General features: G+C 44.2%; 1 protein-coding gene across 1 annotated transcript in view; it reads left to right on the top strand.

The window, feature by feature from the left end:
* Positions 1 to 777: 777 nt before the first annotated feature.
* The window catches only part of LOC149436240 (uncharacterized), a 117,728-nt gene continuing 100,808 nt past the window's right edge, over positions 778 to 17,697 (top strand). The window contains exon 1 of the mRNA XM_089661842.1: positions 778 to 898. The gene's annotated coding sequence lies outside the window, so the exon portion shown is untranslated. The remainder of the gene's footprint in view (positions 899 to 17,697) is intronic.

Raw genomic sequence — 17,697 nt, 5'->3', positions numbered from 1 at the left:
GGGGACCAATGACACCTTGGCTAGTATTGTAGATGAATCTGGGGGCGTCGGGGGCAATCTTCTTATGTTTATGGCCCTTTAGGGCAGATGTGATTTCTATGTATTTTATGGGAGATTTTCTCTGTATATTGGGAGTTTCCATCTTGTTGTATCATGAATGTAGTATGGAAGATGAGTCCTATGTACTAGGAATGGTCATTGGAAGGACAGAATAGGAGCCACATGATTGGCTGGCCAACCCCGTGACAGTATAGACTAGTGGGTGACATTGATTGAGATCTGCCCGCTGTGTGTATACAATCACCCGGCTAATGTCTAATATCAGGGGACAAAATGTGCCAGCATTCATATCAGACTAAGGGAAAATGGCCGCCGGAGGAGGGAAAAACGGGCTACAACAAAATGGAGGACAAAGATCTAATCCACTGCACTGTAATGTGATAACTGGGAGAACATTGTATTAGACTAAGGGAAAATGGCCACCGGAGGAGGGACAGGCGGGCTACAGCAAAATGAAGGGAGATCTAATCCACTGCAGTGTGATAACTGTGATAATAGAAGTTTACGAGCCGCCATCATCTTTTGTTTTTCAGTTTTTTTTCTCTGTTGTTTTATGCTATTCAGCTTTTTTTGGACCAGCACCATCTAGTGTCTGCTCTCCATACTGCGGCCTCTGTATATATCTGTCTGGAGTCACTTCCTGTCTGTGTCACTTCCTGTCTGTGTCACTTCCTGTCTGTCACTTCCTGTCTGGTGTCACTTCCTGTCCCGGGAACACTTTCCTCCTTTCAGCCATTTTATATCTGCTTCCAGAAGGTCCTGTGATTGTCGGTCTCCATCCTGAACACACGGCCACCATAGGGCCAGCATGGGATCTTCTCCATGTCAGAGCACACGGGTAAGTCAGGTGGATCTCCTATTCCTGGTCCCGGCTCCTGTCCCTGCTATAGACGGACCAATCATCTGTGACCGAACCTTCCTCCTCGTCATCGATGATCTGGGTGTATTATTATTATTTATTCCAGGTACTTATATAGCGCCGTCAGTTTACATCTATATTGTACATTCCCATCAGTCCCCGCCCCCGAGGAGCGTACAATCTAAGGGCCCTAACTCACATTCATACATACATATACTAGAGACAACTTAGGAGACAATTCACCTCCCAGCATGTCTTTGTAGTGTAGGAGGAAACCTGAGGTCCCGGAGGAAACCCACACAGGAACAGGGAGAACATGCAAACTCCAGGCAGGTGGTGCCATGGTTGGGATTTGAACCAACAACCCGAGTACTGCCAGGTGGAAGTGCTAACCACTCAGCCACTGTGCTGCCCCGTGCTGTATATATCTCAGCATCTACTTCTCAGTGTTGGTTTCCTCCTCATTGCCGGCCATTAAATGGGCCTCAGAATGGCTCCGGTATTCCCTCCTAGGAAGGACATTCAGGCCGATCTCCCACCATGTTCCTCCGATGTGTCCGAGACAGAATAACAGGAGAGACACCAGGAGAACCCGCTGGGACCTGACACTCCGAGAACCAGAGTTATGGGGGAGTATAGACCCTTCCTGAGATACTCCTCCCTGGGAACGGTCATACCTCCGTACTCCTCTCCTGTACATACCCATCACTGTCATACCTCCGTACTCCTCTCCTGTACATACCCATCACTGTCATACCTCCATACTCCTCTCCTGTACATACCCATCACTGTCATACCTCCATACTCCTCTCCTGTACACACCGATCACTGTCATACCTCTGTACTCCTCTCCTGTACATACCCATCACTGTCATACCTCCACACTCCTCTCCTGTACATACCGATCACTGTCATACCTCCGTACTCCTCTCCTGTACATACCCATCACTGTCATACCTCCATACTCCTCTCCTGTACACACCCATCACTGTCATACCTCCACACTCCTCTCCTGTACATACCCATCACTGTCATACCTCCACACTCCTCTCCTGTACATACCCATCACTGTCATAACTCCGTACTCCTCTCCTGTACATACCCATCACTGTCATAACTCCGTACTCCTCTCCTGTACATACCCATCACTGTCATACCCCCCATACTCCTCTCCTGTACATACCGATCACTGTCATACCTCCGTACTCTCCTGTACATACCGATCACTGTCACACCTCCGTACTCCTCTCCTGCACATACCGATCACTGTCACACCTCCGTACTCCTCTCCTGTACATACCGATCACTGTCATACCTCCGTACTCCTCTCCTGTACATACCAATCACTGTCATACCTCCGTACTCCTCTCCTGTACATACCCATCACTGTCATACCTCCCACACTCCTCTCCTGTACATTCCCATCACTGTCACACCTCCGTACTCCTCTCCTGTACATACCCATCACTGTCATACCTCCGTACTCCTCTCCTGTACATACCCATCACTGTCATACCTCCCACACTCCTCTCCTGTACATACCCATCACTGTCATACCTCCCACACTCCTCTCCTGTACATACCCATCACTGTCATACCTCCGTACTCCTCTCCTGTACATACCCATCACTGTCATACCTCCCACACTCCTCTCCTGTACATACCCATCACTGTCATACCTCCCACACTCCTCTCCTGTACATACCGATCACTGTCATACCTCCACACTCCTCTCCTGTACATACCGATCACTGTCATACCTCCACACTCCTCTCCTATACATACCCATCACTGTCATACCTCCACACTCCTCTCCTGTACATACCGATCACTCTCATACCTCCGTACTCCTCTCCTGTACATACCGATCACTGTCATACCCCCATACTCCTCTCCTGTACATACTACCCACCATTGTATCATCTGCAACTCCTCTCTTACATTTACTACCTGCAGTTATGCTCTTCTTCTTAAATTGGGGAATAACTCGATGACTTACATACTTTTCAGACCTTGTGAAATATTCTTGGCTATTTTGATAATAATACACTTTAATTTGTATTTCATGATAAATCCTGCCTCATCTCTGCCTCTCTACCTACAGCCTAACAATGAGGCGTGCATGCAGCCACTGATCTATTTCTGGCTTTTGTCTCTCAGACATTCTAATGTTCATTTCTCCAAACGTCCTCCAGGACAGCCTTCCTGAGACAGAGCTCCTCCCTCTGGGACAGGAAACACGTAAGCACAGTACTATAGGAGGCGGACCACCAGGACTCCCTCTAGAGTTTTTAGTGTTTCCTCTGCAAGGATGGGTGCAGTCATCAAGGAACTGATTGTCTGGAAAACCTGGGCCCTAGAGGTTGCTGGTGGCTCCTGGTCTGTCTTACTTCCTCCTGCCTGACGTGATTCCTTCAGGGGGAGTGGGGCTTCTCTCCTGATATCTTTCCATGCCTCAGTGGATGATAACCATCATCGGGGGTGTCCTGGAGGGTCCAGGACCTTTGATGCCTGTCCTGCTTCCCATGTGGGGGGGCTCCAGCATCTGATGCACAGTGGGGCAGTGACTGCCAAGCGGGCGTGCGAGTAGCTGCAACTTCTGGGTGCTGTCCAGTAACCGGCCGTTCCGGCCGCGGAAATGTCGTCGACGGGCGCCGGAGACTCTTGGTTCCAGTCTCCATAGCTGCACAAGCATCTGGTCAGGCAGCCAGTCTGGTGTACAGACCCAGCAGAGCCTGTGGCTCCACACCAAGAGGGATGGATGGAAGGCGCTGGCACTTCTCAGGCATATCCTGGTCCTTCAGGCACTGGCTCCTCTAAGGTAAGCTTGGGGACTCTGATCCCTCTTGCTGACCCTGGTGGGCACACTTCCTTTTCTTGCTCCCCCAGCACAGTGGTTTTTGTATGAGGGGCCCTGGGCTGATTATTTTCTGTATTGTGTTTTTTCTTGCTTATTGTAGGTTAAAGCCCAGGACAAGGTGCAGAGTCAGACCCCCAAGAAGAAGTGTGCAGTTTGTGCAGCTAAATTGGGTTCAGCTTGGGAAAAACCCTTATGCTGCAATTGTGTGGCTAGCCTTATTAAGGATAAGTCATTTACAGCCTGCCATAAAGTGCTCACCTCCATTAAGGATGACATGTTGTCTACATTTCAATCCTTTAGATCCCTGTTGGAAAAATGCAGTCGCCACTGGGTCCTTGGACCCAATCGGCGGGTTTGTAGGTAGCAGATGCATTAAGAGGGGAGGAGGACCCGGAGGAGGATCCTAGGTCCCGGTTAGATTCAGGCTCATAAGAGGTGGACGGTGAAGTTTGCTCCTCCAGAGGTTCCAGGAACAAATTGCCCCTGGAAGATGTGGACAACCTCCTTAAAGTTATCTACAAAACCTTAGAAATCGAGGAGGAGGACGTTTGCCTATCTAAGCATGACCTCATGTATCAAGGTTTGTATGTTAGAAAAACTAGTGTCTTTCCAGTCCATAGTTCCCTGGTTGATACCATTAGGCATGAATGGGAAAGCCCTGAGATGTGGTGGTTTATGTAAGAATTTATTCTACTTATGAAGGGCGTGTCCCTCTCCCTTAAACAAAATATCGCAGTGCCTCCAGCCGTTAAGATACGGCAAATATTTAATGAACCAATAATTTGGACACCTTAATAATTTGATCACCACTTATTAATATACCTTGAGTCCTTTTAGCCAGTATGATTCGTACCATATACACAAGAATTGCCTTATAATAAATAAATAGATAAATTTATTTATGTACAAAAATTATATATATATTAACACAAAACGCAAAAGACTGGTGATGAATGGATACTGGTACACACGATCAAAGATATACGATACCAATTCTATATACCCAACAATTCTAATTAATAATAAAGATTAAAATTACATTTATTAATAAATGGTAATTTAGAGTACTTCAGAGGTCATTTCTCCCAAAACGTGGCCATAGAAATGGGAGAAAATATTCCCTGATAAATTGTACCCTAACCAATAAAAATGTATTAATTATGCAATATGTAAATTTTCATTATGACACCAAACAATTTTTTTAGCAGTAATAATATGGATCTCTCTATCTATATATGAACACCCAATGCAGTTATCACCCCAATGCAATGATTATCACTCTATACAAGAGAGGAGATATACCATACAATATTTAATTCTAAACAGTCTCACCACACCCAGAACCTGGATTATGACGCCTCCCCAGTGGATTCAGCTGGCAATTGAAACGCCTTCAGGAATGGCCGCAAGGAGCAAGTGAGAGATAGGTGGTAGTGTTGGAAAAATGTAGGATGGTAGAAGTTCAGAGATTTAGAAGTTTAGTAGAAGTTTGAAAAGTTTGAAAGGATTAAGTAGTGGTTCTTCAGAAGGGATAGATTTCAGCCTCGTCAGATTTCTTCAGCTTGTCGGTTTTCTTGGGTTTTTTCTGTGTTGTTTTTTGTAGCTTATTTTTTCTTTCAGCTTGTTTTTTTTCTAAATGAGGTGCATGGCTTTTTATACCATCCAAACCATTGTTCTAAAGACCCTCCCAACAGGCTATTTGATTGGCCGGTCGAGAGGTGTATGTACCTAAGATATCTCTCACCTGTCCACTGGGGGGCAGTCAGGGATCACAAAACAATTTGAGTATTTATGATGACTCATACCTCGGGTGGAAACCAAGGTGATTTTAGATATTAAATATACGTCTCATCCAAATATATTAGATTCTACCTATAATGTCCTGGATAGGAACCATAGAAGATATATGTGTATTCAGTTATTCATTTCCCTGAGGTTCACACTTGTGTGAAACATTTGCTTTCTGATGGAAACATACAACTGATACCAATTCACAAAATATCTTACTTTTCACCATTTCATACTTAATTTAGTGGTATGCAATCCCCAACTCTGCTGAATATATTTTTGTTTGAACAAGAGTGTGAATAATATGTCTCTTCTTTAATGTCTTTGTGGGTAAAAATATAAGTTCTAAGTTTCACCTTTTGGTCTTAGGAATGACACAGGAAACCTCTGTTTACTTGTCCATTGTTCAGATAATAGGGTAAACAACCAGTTGTCCTTGTAGCCTTCGTTTGAGAAGTCTGTTGGCTTATCACTCTCTCCAAGGTTTTGTTTAATCTTCTCAGACTTATAAGTATCGTCTCACTTATTGGTAATTTGGTCAGTGTGGTGACTCACTGTTTGGAAGTCCAATGTTGTATTTGACTTTCTAATTAGCTTTTTGTAGGTGAAATCTCCTCAACTCCGATAGACAAATTGCAATTTGTTGAGCAAACATACTTTGCCAGTCTTAGAGTCACCAACATAAGCTCTCAGGATTGTCTGTCTTGGGCCATGTTTAACTACCTGTAGAAATTCAAATAACCTATTGTCTCTGGAACACATCTCTTCCACTCATTGTGTGGGTAATTTCACTAGAAGGTCATTTGAATTTTCACCAAGAAAGGTTAACTCTTAACAGACGGCTGAGCTTGTTGCTGTTGGAATGAAATTATGTTTTTGATAACTAGTCCCCCAAAAGTCACTACAGAGAGGAAACCCTTTTTCTAAAGTAATCTTAAAAGGAGGTTTCCTTTTTAGGATAACGGGTCCCAGCAATGGAACAAGGTTCAGAAATTAGACACCCCCTTATCTAATGTCTCTAAAAGGACGGACTTAGCATTTGAAGATATGGGGGCTCTGAAAGACCCTATGGATAAGAGGGATGAAGTCTTACTCCGCAGGGCCTGGGATTCCACTTCCATCAGCTTTAGGCCACCTTTATCGGCTACCTGTGTCACCAGAAATCTGGAATGCTGGCTTACCCAGTTAGTCGCATCTTTCGGCAGGGACCTCCAGGCAGCAAATCCTGAAATAATTTCCTTTGCTGTTTAAAGCAGTTGGTTTCCTTGTGGATGCCTCGGCCAAATCAGTTAAGCTAGCGGCTCGAAACTGCCCTAGTGAATTCATCTAAAAGGGCATTTTGGTTAAAAACCTGGGCAGGGAACTCAGCATTCAAACTGCACCTTTGTGCCTTACCCTTTATTGGCGATAATCTTTTTGGTCCAGGTCTCGAGGAGGCTCTGGAATGTACAGCCCATTAAAAGAGGACATTCCCAGAGAGTAAGAAAAGGTTTTACTCTAGTAGGGTTTTTGTCAAAAAACACATGCCCAGCAGGCTAAAGAGGTTCAGCCTAAGAAACATTGGACAGGGCACAAGAATAGGGGAAGAGGAGGAATCTTATTCAATCCTCCTCAAGGCCCACCAAGTCTCATCTCAATGACTTGAACGTCCCAATGGAAAGAAGATTGGGGACCTTTCTCCCTCAGTAGGCTTCAATTTTCTCAAATCTGTACATCCTGGACTTGATCAAGAAGGGGTACAGGTTGGAGTTCAACTTCAGTCCCCCCATCAGATATCTGGTAACCCACCTTCCCAAGGATCGGGAAAGGGTGCAGGCCCTGCGTGTCCTAATTGGGGACCTGATAGATCAGCAGATCCTTACCAGAGTTCCCCGGGACGAGCAGGGCAGGGCATGTTATTCCCATGTGTTTGTAGTAAAAACACCCTCGGGCACGTGACCCTGAGGGCAGATTTATCATTATTAAAGGCACCCCCTCGGGTCGTGAACTCACGATCGCTAATGTCTATGCACCAAATTCGGTGCAAGCATCCTTCTTTTCCCGTTTATTTCAAAATTCTTGATCGGTTTCTATCCCCTCATTTATTGGTGGGAGGTGATTTTATTTGGCTAGCCCCCTTTTAGACCAAAGCTCATCCTCACCATCCTCCCAGGCCTTCCCAAAATCCCTTACCAAAAAGTTAGACACACTTCAACTGGTAGAGTCATGGAGGGCACATAATGTAGGAGCTAGAGATTATTCATTTTACTCCCACCCACATGACTCTTATGCTAGACTAGATTATATCTATTGCTCCCCCATTCTGCTGGCTAACTCTAGGAAAGCTTGCATTCATTTAAGCCCCTGGTCAGATCATAATATTATCGCGCTATCTATCACTTTTATAGGTCTAGCCCCTACTCCCTACTTCTGGAGACATAACGACTCTATGCTTACGGATACTAACACCCGCCATGAAGTAGTTACTTCCATTCAAGAATACTTTCAGTCAAACACAACTCCTGATATCTCCCCGGACATCTTGTGGGTAGTCCATAAGGCAGTCCTGCGATGCCTCCTTATTTCTATGGCTTCTTCTAGAAATAGAGAACGATGGAAACAAATTCAGAAACTTACCCAAAAATTAGAATTACATTATAGAGCTCATGTTGGCAATCCATCTCTTCGTAACAAAACGATGATATCGCACAGAAATTAAACCTTTCAATACAACCCCCACATATCTACAAGTTACGTACTAAATCCGGCAGTATCTCCTCTCTTCCTCGTGAAGTCCTGGGTATTTTTGAAAATTTTTATTCCACCCTATTAGCTCCCCTGCAACCAACTTCTGCTTCCTCAAATGGCTCGTGGCTTGATTCTATACCCCTCCCTGTTCTCTCACCCTCTCAGATATCCTCTCCCAATGCCCCATGCACTTTGAAGGAAATATCCTGTGTGATTAGCACACTAAGAACTTCCACAGCATCGGCCCTGATGGGTTCACGGCCAGTTATTATAAACATTTTGCTCCTACATTGGCTCCCTCTTTGATGTCATTATTCAATGATGATTTGCAGGGCGGTAGGTTTCCTGAGGAGATACTCTTGGCTAACCTGTCTCTATTACCTAAACCCCTGAAAGACCATCATTTACCTCAAAACTATAGACCAATCTCAGTGATGAACAATGATCTGAAAATATTTAGCCGCATTCTGGCAGATTGGTTGGCCTTATTATTAATATTATTATTGTTACAATATTTATATAGCGCCAAAGGGTATGCTCAGCGCTGTACAGTAGCAAGGGGGACAGAACATGGGACAAGACAGTAACAATACAACACACGAGGGGTTCGAGGGCCCTGCTCTTTCGAGCTTACAATTTAGGAGGGAGGGGAAGGTGGTACAGGAGGAGATGGCTGTGGTGGGAGGAGTGAAGGAGGTTAGTTGTTAGGTGAGGTTGGGTGTTAGGGGAGGTTGGGGTGGGCTTCCCTAAAGAGGAGGGTTTTATCCCAGGCAGACTTATCACGGACAATATTCCTCTCATATTAAATGTTATTCAGGATGCCAATTTGCATTCTAAAGAAGTTTTGTTATTGATAGTGTCCTCTGGCCCAGGGGCGGACTGACCATTCGAGCACTCGGGCACCACCTGAGGGCCCAGGGTCAGTAGGGGGCCCCATGAAATGCCCCTAGTACCTTTTTTATAGGCTTTTTTTGGGTGTGCTTTGAGTGTGGGCAAGGACACGGCCCCATGATCTCCTTTCGCGCCTTGGCCCCATGAGTTGTCAGTCCACTCCTGCTCTGGCCATACTTGTTTTCATTACTGCAGAAGATGGGCTTTAGTGATGAATTTCTGTCTGGTGTACATGCTTTGTATGACTCCCCCCAAAACAAGAATAAGACTTCCAGGCTGCAATTCTGTATTTTGTACACTAGGCGGAGGTACCCGTCAGGGTTGTCCTCTTTCACCCTTATTATTGGCGCTTGTTTTGGAACCCTTGGCAATTGCAATAATCACACTCAGACATTTCTGGTTCCCCATTATTGGTTCACATTTCACAATTTGTATGTATGCAGATGATGTTATGCTTTTCCTTACTAAACTGTTGGTGTCATTGCCTGACTTCTGCTCATTATTGAATGACTTTGTAACAGTATCAGGTCTTACTGTAAATTTTACTAAATCAGTAGTTCTGCTTATTAATGTTCCTGATTCCCTGGGTGCATCTCTCCGCAATTCTTTTCCATTTCGTTGGGCCACGGATCAGATTTCATACCTAGGTATAAACCTCACCCCCAGATACTCAAAATTATTTGCTGCTAATTGGCCACCATGTGTGTCACGCCTCTCACCTCTATTGAAGATCTGGCATGGATCCCCTATCTCATTCTTGGGCAGAGTCACGGCAGTAACAATGAATGTCTAGCCTAGATTACTTTATTTAGATCACTCCCAATCCCTGTCTCAAAAACGTTCTTAGATCACTTTCAACGGATTATTAATCATTTTATTTGGCATAACAAACGCCCTCGTTTTACTTCATCGGTCCTCTACCGGTCACAATGGGTGGGAGGCCTAAGTCTCCCCAATTTCTGGCTTTAATACCTGTCAGCCCATTTCGCACAGCTATCACAATGGGCGACTATTACTTCCCAGGTCCCATGGATCAGATTTGAATCTCAGTCTATACATCCATTCTATTTACCAGGTGTATTATGGTCCAAAATCCCCCCCCCCCCGCTCGTTATTGCTCTATAACTCCATTGTTGCCCAATCATTGATGTTTTGGTCCCGTTATAAACTTAAATTGAATCTTGTCTCCTCTGTCTCACCAGGTTCATCATTTTTTTTGGTGACCCAAATTTTATTACAGCATTCTCATCTTCACAGGTATTCTGTTGGTGGTATGATAGGTCCTTTATTAGGTCATCTGACTTTCAGAGAGGAGGATCTTGTATCACTTTTGAGATGCTACGCATACTTTTTGATATCCCGCTTCATGAATATTATCATTATCGACAGATTAGACATTTTTAAATTCACATTTTGGTGTAAGAGCTCTAGATCTTTCTGTCCGTGAGACGGCCCTCAAAGTAATAACCAGATGGTATCATACCCCATCTAGACTACACGCCATGTATCCAGGGACGTCCCACCTTTGTTTCCGGGGCTGTGGCCTTGCTGGTACTCTAGTGCATATATTTTGGGCCTGCCCAAGCCTCTCATTGGTGTGGCACAAAATTTCTGAAGTTGCCTCTGCAGTGGCAGGTGCTCCGGTGCATCTGTCTATGCAGTCCTGCCTACTGGGAGCCCCTATCTCGGGAGTTCAGACTGAGGTTATGAGGCTAATCCATAGCATTTGTATATCCACCCTATGGGCTATTGCCCTACATTGGAAATCCCTCACAGTACCATTGACCACAGTTCTGCAGAGTTGATGCGGTGATGCTCATGGAGAGAATTTATTATACTCTATTGGATAAGATGCATTTATTTGACAGAAAAGGGAACTTTGGAGAACTCACAGGCATTTACTAGATCAATAAGGACCATTTATGCTTTGATTGATTGAGTTACTTTGTTGGTCGTTTTATAACTCTGCCTACCTCTCTACCTATATTGCTCATGTACTAAATTTCTTTTCTCTTTCCCTTTATTCTACATAATTTCACCTTTGAAATGAATACTGCAGTTGTTCCTTGTTTCTGTTGTATATTCTATTTGAAGCTGTAATGCCATTTTGAAGTCTATTTCTTAAAAAATAAAAACGTTTGTAAACAAAAAAATATATATTTAGTATAATTCTACAATTTTTACAACTAACAGCTCAATGCTGTTAGCTAAACCTACTAATAGCTGGACAACAAAATAACAAACGGATCACCCTTTCATCCAGCCGTGGTCTAATGCTGTTTAATGCCCATGATACCCAGCCAAGCATAGCCTCTTTGAACAATGCATACACTTACCAACTGCTTATATCTGCAGGCTGACATCGTATTCCCAATAGTCTATCCTTGGCCTGACTCCTCTATACAACAGATGTTTAATATCCTGTTTTTGGCCTCTGTGGCTTCTGAAGATGTTCACTGCTCCCCCACATTTTCCTTGGTAGCCCGAGTTGGGCCTGCCCAGGACTGTTTTTTTCCCGTCCATTTATATCCCAGTGACATAGACAGATGGACAACCTACCTGTTTTCACATCATGGTCTTTTGGCCTCCTGACCTGTTTTGTCAGACATTTCTCAGTTTACTAACCTTGCTTCCCCCACTTTTCTCCTTTCTTTCTCTTATTCCTGTCCCAGGGGTGATGATGTCACCATGATGCGACACCTACAATCAGCTTTGCATCTGTCCTTTATCATGGCTCCAATAAATATACTTACCCTGAATGTTCGGGGAATAAAAAAAAATAAGGCCTTCAAATCCTTTGCCTCTGCCAAAGCACATGTGGTGTGCCTGCAGGAGACTCATTTCACTGCCAGCCATATGCCAAAATATCTCAGCTCTTCCTACCCACAGGTTTATATGGCTTCTACCGCAACTAAACACACAGGTGTACTCAAAGCTTTCCACTGCTCTACTCCCTTTACACCCAAGGCAGGGATCTGGGACCCAGAGGGCCGTTATATTTTCTAGTGGGTCACCTCCTTGACTCAGAGGTCACTGTAGCTTCATACTATGCCCCAATTGCAGTCCTAACTCCCATTTGCTACAAGTAATAGATTCCCATAAATTACACTTTTACTATGTGGCAATTCCAATGGCTAGTTTATCCCTTTCTAGACAAATCCCCCATAACCTCTTATCCATCCACATCCTCCTTCCAGCAACAACTCCAACAACGCTCTCTCATAGACACATGGCAAGAAGCTAACCCAGCTAGAAGACACTATACATACTACTCATATCCACATAAAACTTTCTCCAACATTGACCATATATTTCTGACTAGAGGTATGTCCCCAGCCCTCCTATCCTGAACCATCATACCTTACCCCTGGACTGGTCACAAAGCTGTCCTCTTGACCCTCTCCTCCTTAGTACCCCAACAAACTAGCACTACATGGAGTCTAAATGGCCCACCCATCCCACAGACTGGACATTGAACTAGCCATCAAAGAATACCTGACACATAACACAACTGATGACATCTCTCTCCTGACCTTTTGGGAACCCCATAAGTCTGTAATTAGAGGAGCCTGTATCAGCCAAGCCTCACATCTCAAGAAAGGACAGCGAGCAATCCATCACCGCTTAGAAACCTCATTTCATCAGGCCAACAAAGCCTTCCAATCAGACCCCTCACCTTCTCATAGATTGTCCTGGACAAGACCAGGCTAGAAATAGATGTTTTCTTGACAGAATCAGATGAAAAAGTTCTACGCCAATCCAGGCATGAACATTAAATGAACACAAACAAACCTGACACTTTTCTAGCCCTGGGACTGTGAACCTCAGACCACACACAGACTTGTCCATTTAAAGATTACAAAAACTTCACACACCAGCCATCCTAATAAAATATTACAGGTCTTCCACAAACAAACATTCTCTACCCTTCTCTTGGTCCAGTCAATATATTCCTGATTTAGGACCCAAGCTGATGGCAGACCTCAATATTCTATATTCTGCTAACTACCCTCCTATGTTAACACACCTTACTAATCTTATGACATCCTGGTCCAAACTACCCCTCTCATGGATGGTTGTATCATGATTGTAAAAACAAAAAGACAATTCTGCCCAAAATGTTATACCTTTTTTGGATTATATATATATATATATATATATATATATATATATATATATATATATATATATATATAGTGGGGATGGAAAGTTTGGGCACCCCAGCTAAAAATTTGTATTAATGTGCATAAAGAAGCCAAGGAAAGATGGAAAAGTCTCCAAAAGGCATCAAATTACAGATTAGACATTCTTATAATATGTCAACAAAAGTTAGATTTTATTTCCATCATTTACACTTTCAAAATAACAGAAAACAAAAAAATGGCATCTGCAAAAGTTTGGGCCCCCTGCAGAGTTAATATCTTGTACTGCCCCCTTTGGCAAGTATCACAGCTTGTAAACGCTTTTTGTAGCCAGCCAAGAGTCTTTCAATTCTTGTTTGAGGTATCTTTGCCCATTCTTCCTTACAAAAGTCTTCCAGTTCTTTGAGATTTCTGGGCTGTCTGTCACGCACGGCTCTTTTAAGGTCTATCCATAGATTTTCAATGATGTTGAGGTCAGGAGGTTGTGAAGGCCATGGCAAAACCTTCAGTTTACGCCTCTTGATGTAATCCCCCGTGGATTTCGAGGTGTGTTTAGGATCATTATCCATTTGTAGAATCATCCTCTCTTTAACTTCAGCATTTTCACAGATGGCATCAAGTTACCATCCAAAATTTGCTGAAATTTTATTGAATCCATTTTTCCTTCTACTCGTGAGATGTTCCCTGTGCCACTGGCTGCAACACAACCCCAAAGCATGATTGATCCAACCCCATGCTTCACAGTTGGACAGAGGTTCTTTTCATTCAATTCTGTGCCCCTTCTTCTCCAAACGTACCTTTGCTCATTCCGGCCAAAAAGTTCAATTTTAACCTCATCGGTCCACAGAACTTGTTTCCAAAATGCATCAGGATTGTCTATATGTTCATTTGCAAAGTTCAAACGATGATTTTTGTGGTGAGGACGTAGAAGAGGTTTTCTTCTGATGACTCTTCCATGAAGACCATATTTGTACAAGTATCTCTTTATAGTGGAATAGTGTACCACAACTCCAGTGTCTGCCAGATCTTTCTGGAGGGATCGTGCAGTCAAACGTGGGTTTTGAATTGTTTTTCTCACAATCCTGCGAGCTGTTCTGTCTGATATTTTTCTTGGTCTTCCAGATCTTGCTTTAACTTCCACTGTTCCTGATGACTGCCATTTCTTAATTACATTCCGAACAGAGGATATTGACATCTGAAAACGCTTTGCTATCTTCTTATAGCCTTCTCCAGCTTTGTGAGCGTCAACTATTTTCAGTTTCAGTTTTCTAGACAACTGCTTAGAAGAACCCAATGGTGCTGATTGTTGGGGCAAGGTCAGATGAGTCTGGGCATTTAAAACCTTTGAGATTGACATCAACTGGTCTTCCCAGACGATGATTGAGAACAATCCATGACACTGGCAGGTCTCAGCTTGGCAAAGGGGGCAGTGCATGCTATAAATTCTGCAGGGTGCCCAAACTTTTTCAGACGCTATTTTTTTGTTTTCTGTTATTTTGAAAGTGTAAATGATGGAAATAAAATCTAACTTTTTTTGACATATTATAAGAATGTCTAATCTGTAATTTGATGCCTTTTGGAGATTTTCCCATCTTTCCTTGGCCTCTTTATGCACATTAATACAAATTTTTAGCTGGGGTGCCCAAACTTTCCATCCCCACTGTGTATGTATGTGTATATATATATATATATATATATATATATATTCCTGTTTCCTCTGCATATTACAGTGTCATGCCACCACTTATGTATGGGGCACTATTAAACTGCATCTGCCCAGGTCCATCCGTACCTTACCGAAATTTAGAGTGGTCTGGGGCTTCCGAACTTTGCAAAATATTTCCAAGCTGCACATCTTGCTCAACTCCCTAAATATCACGCAGTAAAAGTGACCCCCTCCCATGGGTCGCTATAGAGTCAGTAGATTGTGACCACTTATCGGTTGTCAATTTACTTGTTCAAACATTTTATTGGGTTATAAGGGTATCGACATACAGCAGGAAGCAATAATCGTTTACAGTACACGAGGAAGATGAGAACATATGGCCCAAGGCCTTATAGTAACAATATGATTATTGAAAGCTTAATAAAACAATCAGTGTAAAGAGAGGGGGGAGGAAGAAAGAGGAGAGAGAGAGAGAGAGAAAAAAAATGGGGGGGGGGAGGAGGTAGGTAAGGTGTGAGACTTCCAGGGCAGGGAGGAGGGTGCGGGAACGGACCAGTGCTCCTGAGCAACTTCCAAGGGGGAAGGTATTAGTGAAGAAGCAGTGATTCATCGAAACCATGAGGGAGGAAGTGATCGACCCAGGGAGACCAGATAGACAAATTTGGGGACTGTATCTGTGATGGTAGCTTCCACCTTGGCATGTATCATAGCCTGTGTCTCCTAATTCCGGACCACCAATATGGTAAGAGAATGAGTTTTCCAAGATTTCGCTATATTTTGCTTGGCAGAGGTTGTGACCTGCAGAAGGTGCTTTAATCGGTGTTTAGGAATTGAGGGGGGTCGTAAATTGAGTAAGGCGATGTCCAGAGTTGGCGCTAGCGGTTTTTTGAGAAGGGTAGATAGCATGTGGAAGATACCAATCCAGAAGGTATGGGCTACTCGGCAGGACCACCAAGTGTGAAGGTAAGTGCCCCTCATCGCACAGCCTCGAAAACAGTCTGAGGAATACCCCGGAGTATATTTAGCAATCCTAGCCGGAAATCAGGTACCACTGGGAGAGGACCTTGTAATTTGTCTCAACTGCTACTACATTCTGTGAGGAGGATTTAGTAGCTTGCCATATGCAGTCCCAATCCTCCTGGGCTCAGCTGGAGGCCAAGATCCCTCTCTCACTTGGAGACATATGAAGGGCCAGGGGAGGACTCAGATATCGAGAGTAGGGTGTAGAAGATAGAGATAAGCCCACGTCTGTGCGGATAATTCTTGCAGGCACTTTCAAAGGAGGTCAGAGACCTAACGGAACATGAAGTAGCGGAGAGGGGGGAATAGAAGTATTTTAGTTGAAGGTAACAGAAGATTTCTGAAGCTTGAAGGGAGTGAGATTCTCGAAGAGATGGGAAGGCTTTGACACCAGAGTTGGTCAAAAAGTGATGGGCTCTAAGGAGGTTAGCTGAAGACCAAAGTGCAAAAGAGCGTGTAGAGAGCCAGGTAGGGGGGGAATGCCAGGTTGCGAAGGTGAGAGAGAAGAGAGTTGTGGGGGGATTGAAGGGGATATCGGGATTTGAGTATACCCCAAAGTGCTACAAAGTGGGAGGAGACTGGGTTCTGGATTGTGCGATGGTCAGAAGGACAGAGCCAGAGTATGTTAGCTAGGGAGAGGGGGTCCAAGATCACCCATTGCGGAATCTCATGGGATGTATGATACTTTAGAAGTTGCACTAAGTGGGCTGCTAGGTAATATTTTGCAAAATCCGGGAGACCCAGAGCTCCCTTTTAACTTTGGCATGTGGATGGTAGTAAGGGGGACTCGAGGATGAACAGGACCCCAGATATATGCGTGGGCCCGGCGCTGGAGCACTCGGAGATAATGAGTCGGGACAGGTATGGGGAGAACCCTGAAATGATAGAGGATTTTAGGTAAGATGGACATTTTCACTACTGCAATTCTACCCAACCACGCCAATGGAAGAGATGACCAATTGCGCATTAGACTAGCAAGGTGGGCGAGCATTGGCAGGTAGTTAGCAGAGTATAGATCAGATAGGGAGGCCATCAGTTTAATGCCTAGGTATGGGATAGCGTGGTGGTGACACGAAAAGGGGAGAACTTGTTGTAGATGGAGAGTCTCTTGAGGGGAGAGAGAAATATTCAGGACTGTAGATTTTTGGGTGTTGACTTGGAGACCCAAGATGGTGCCGAAGTTGTGTAGAAGCCGAAGTAGAGGCAGGGTGGAGGTAAGTGGCGAGGTCAAAAAAAGAAGTACATCGTCTGCAAAAAGGCAAAGTTTATGATGAGACCCTCCTACCTCCAAGCCTCAGATATCAGGGTTGACTCTGAGCAGAAGGGCGAGGGGTTCAACGACTAAGGCAAAAAGAATTGGGGAGAGTGGGCCTCCCTGGCGGGTACCACGGGCTATTGTTAATGGGGCTGATGAATGTCCCAAGTAGCGAACCTGAGCTGAGGGATTACGCTATAGGGATGAGATCCATTTTAGGAAGTGGGGACCGAAGCCCCAACGCCATAGAATAAAATGAAGAAAGGACCAGGAGACAGTGTCAAAGGCTTTTCTAATGTCTAGAGACAAAAAGCAAGTAGGGCTATTACGGCACGACAAGGTGGGAAAGAAGGGCCGCGCAACGTATATTATCTTGCCTAGAGAGGATAAAGCTAGTCTGATCGTTATGGACTAAGGAGCCTATAATTG

The sequence above is a fragment of the Staurois parvus genome, unplaced genomic scaffold (genome assembly GCF_062004578.1).
Source record: "Staurois parvus isolate SC_StPar_1 unplaced genomic scaffold, SC_StPar_1.0 ptg001396l, whole genome shotgun sequence".
In the NCBI taxonomy this organism is placed as follows: domain Eukaryota; kingdom Metazoa; phylum Chordata; class Amphibia; order Anura; family Ranidae; genus Staurois; species Staurois parvus.
The sequence above is the reverse complement of the archived record's forward strand: the minus strand, read 5'-3'. Positions and strand labels throughout refer to the sequence as shown.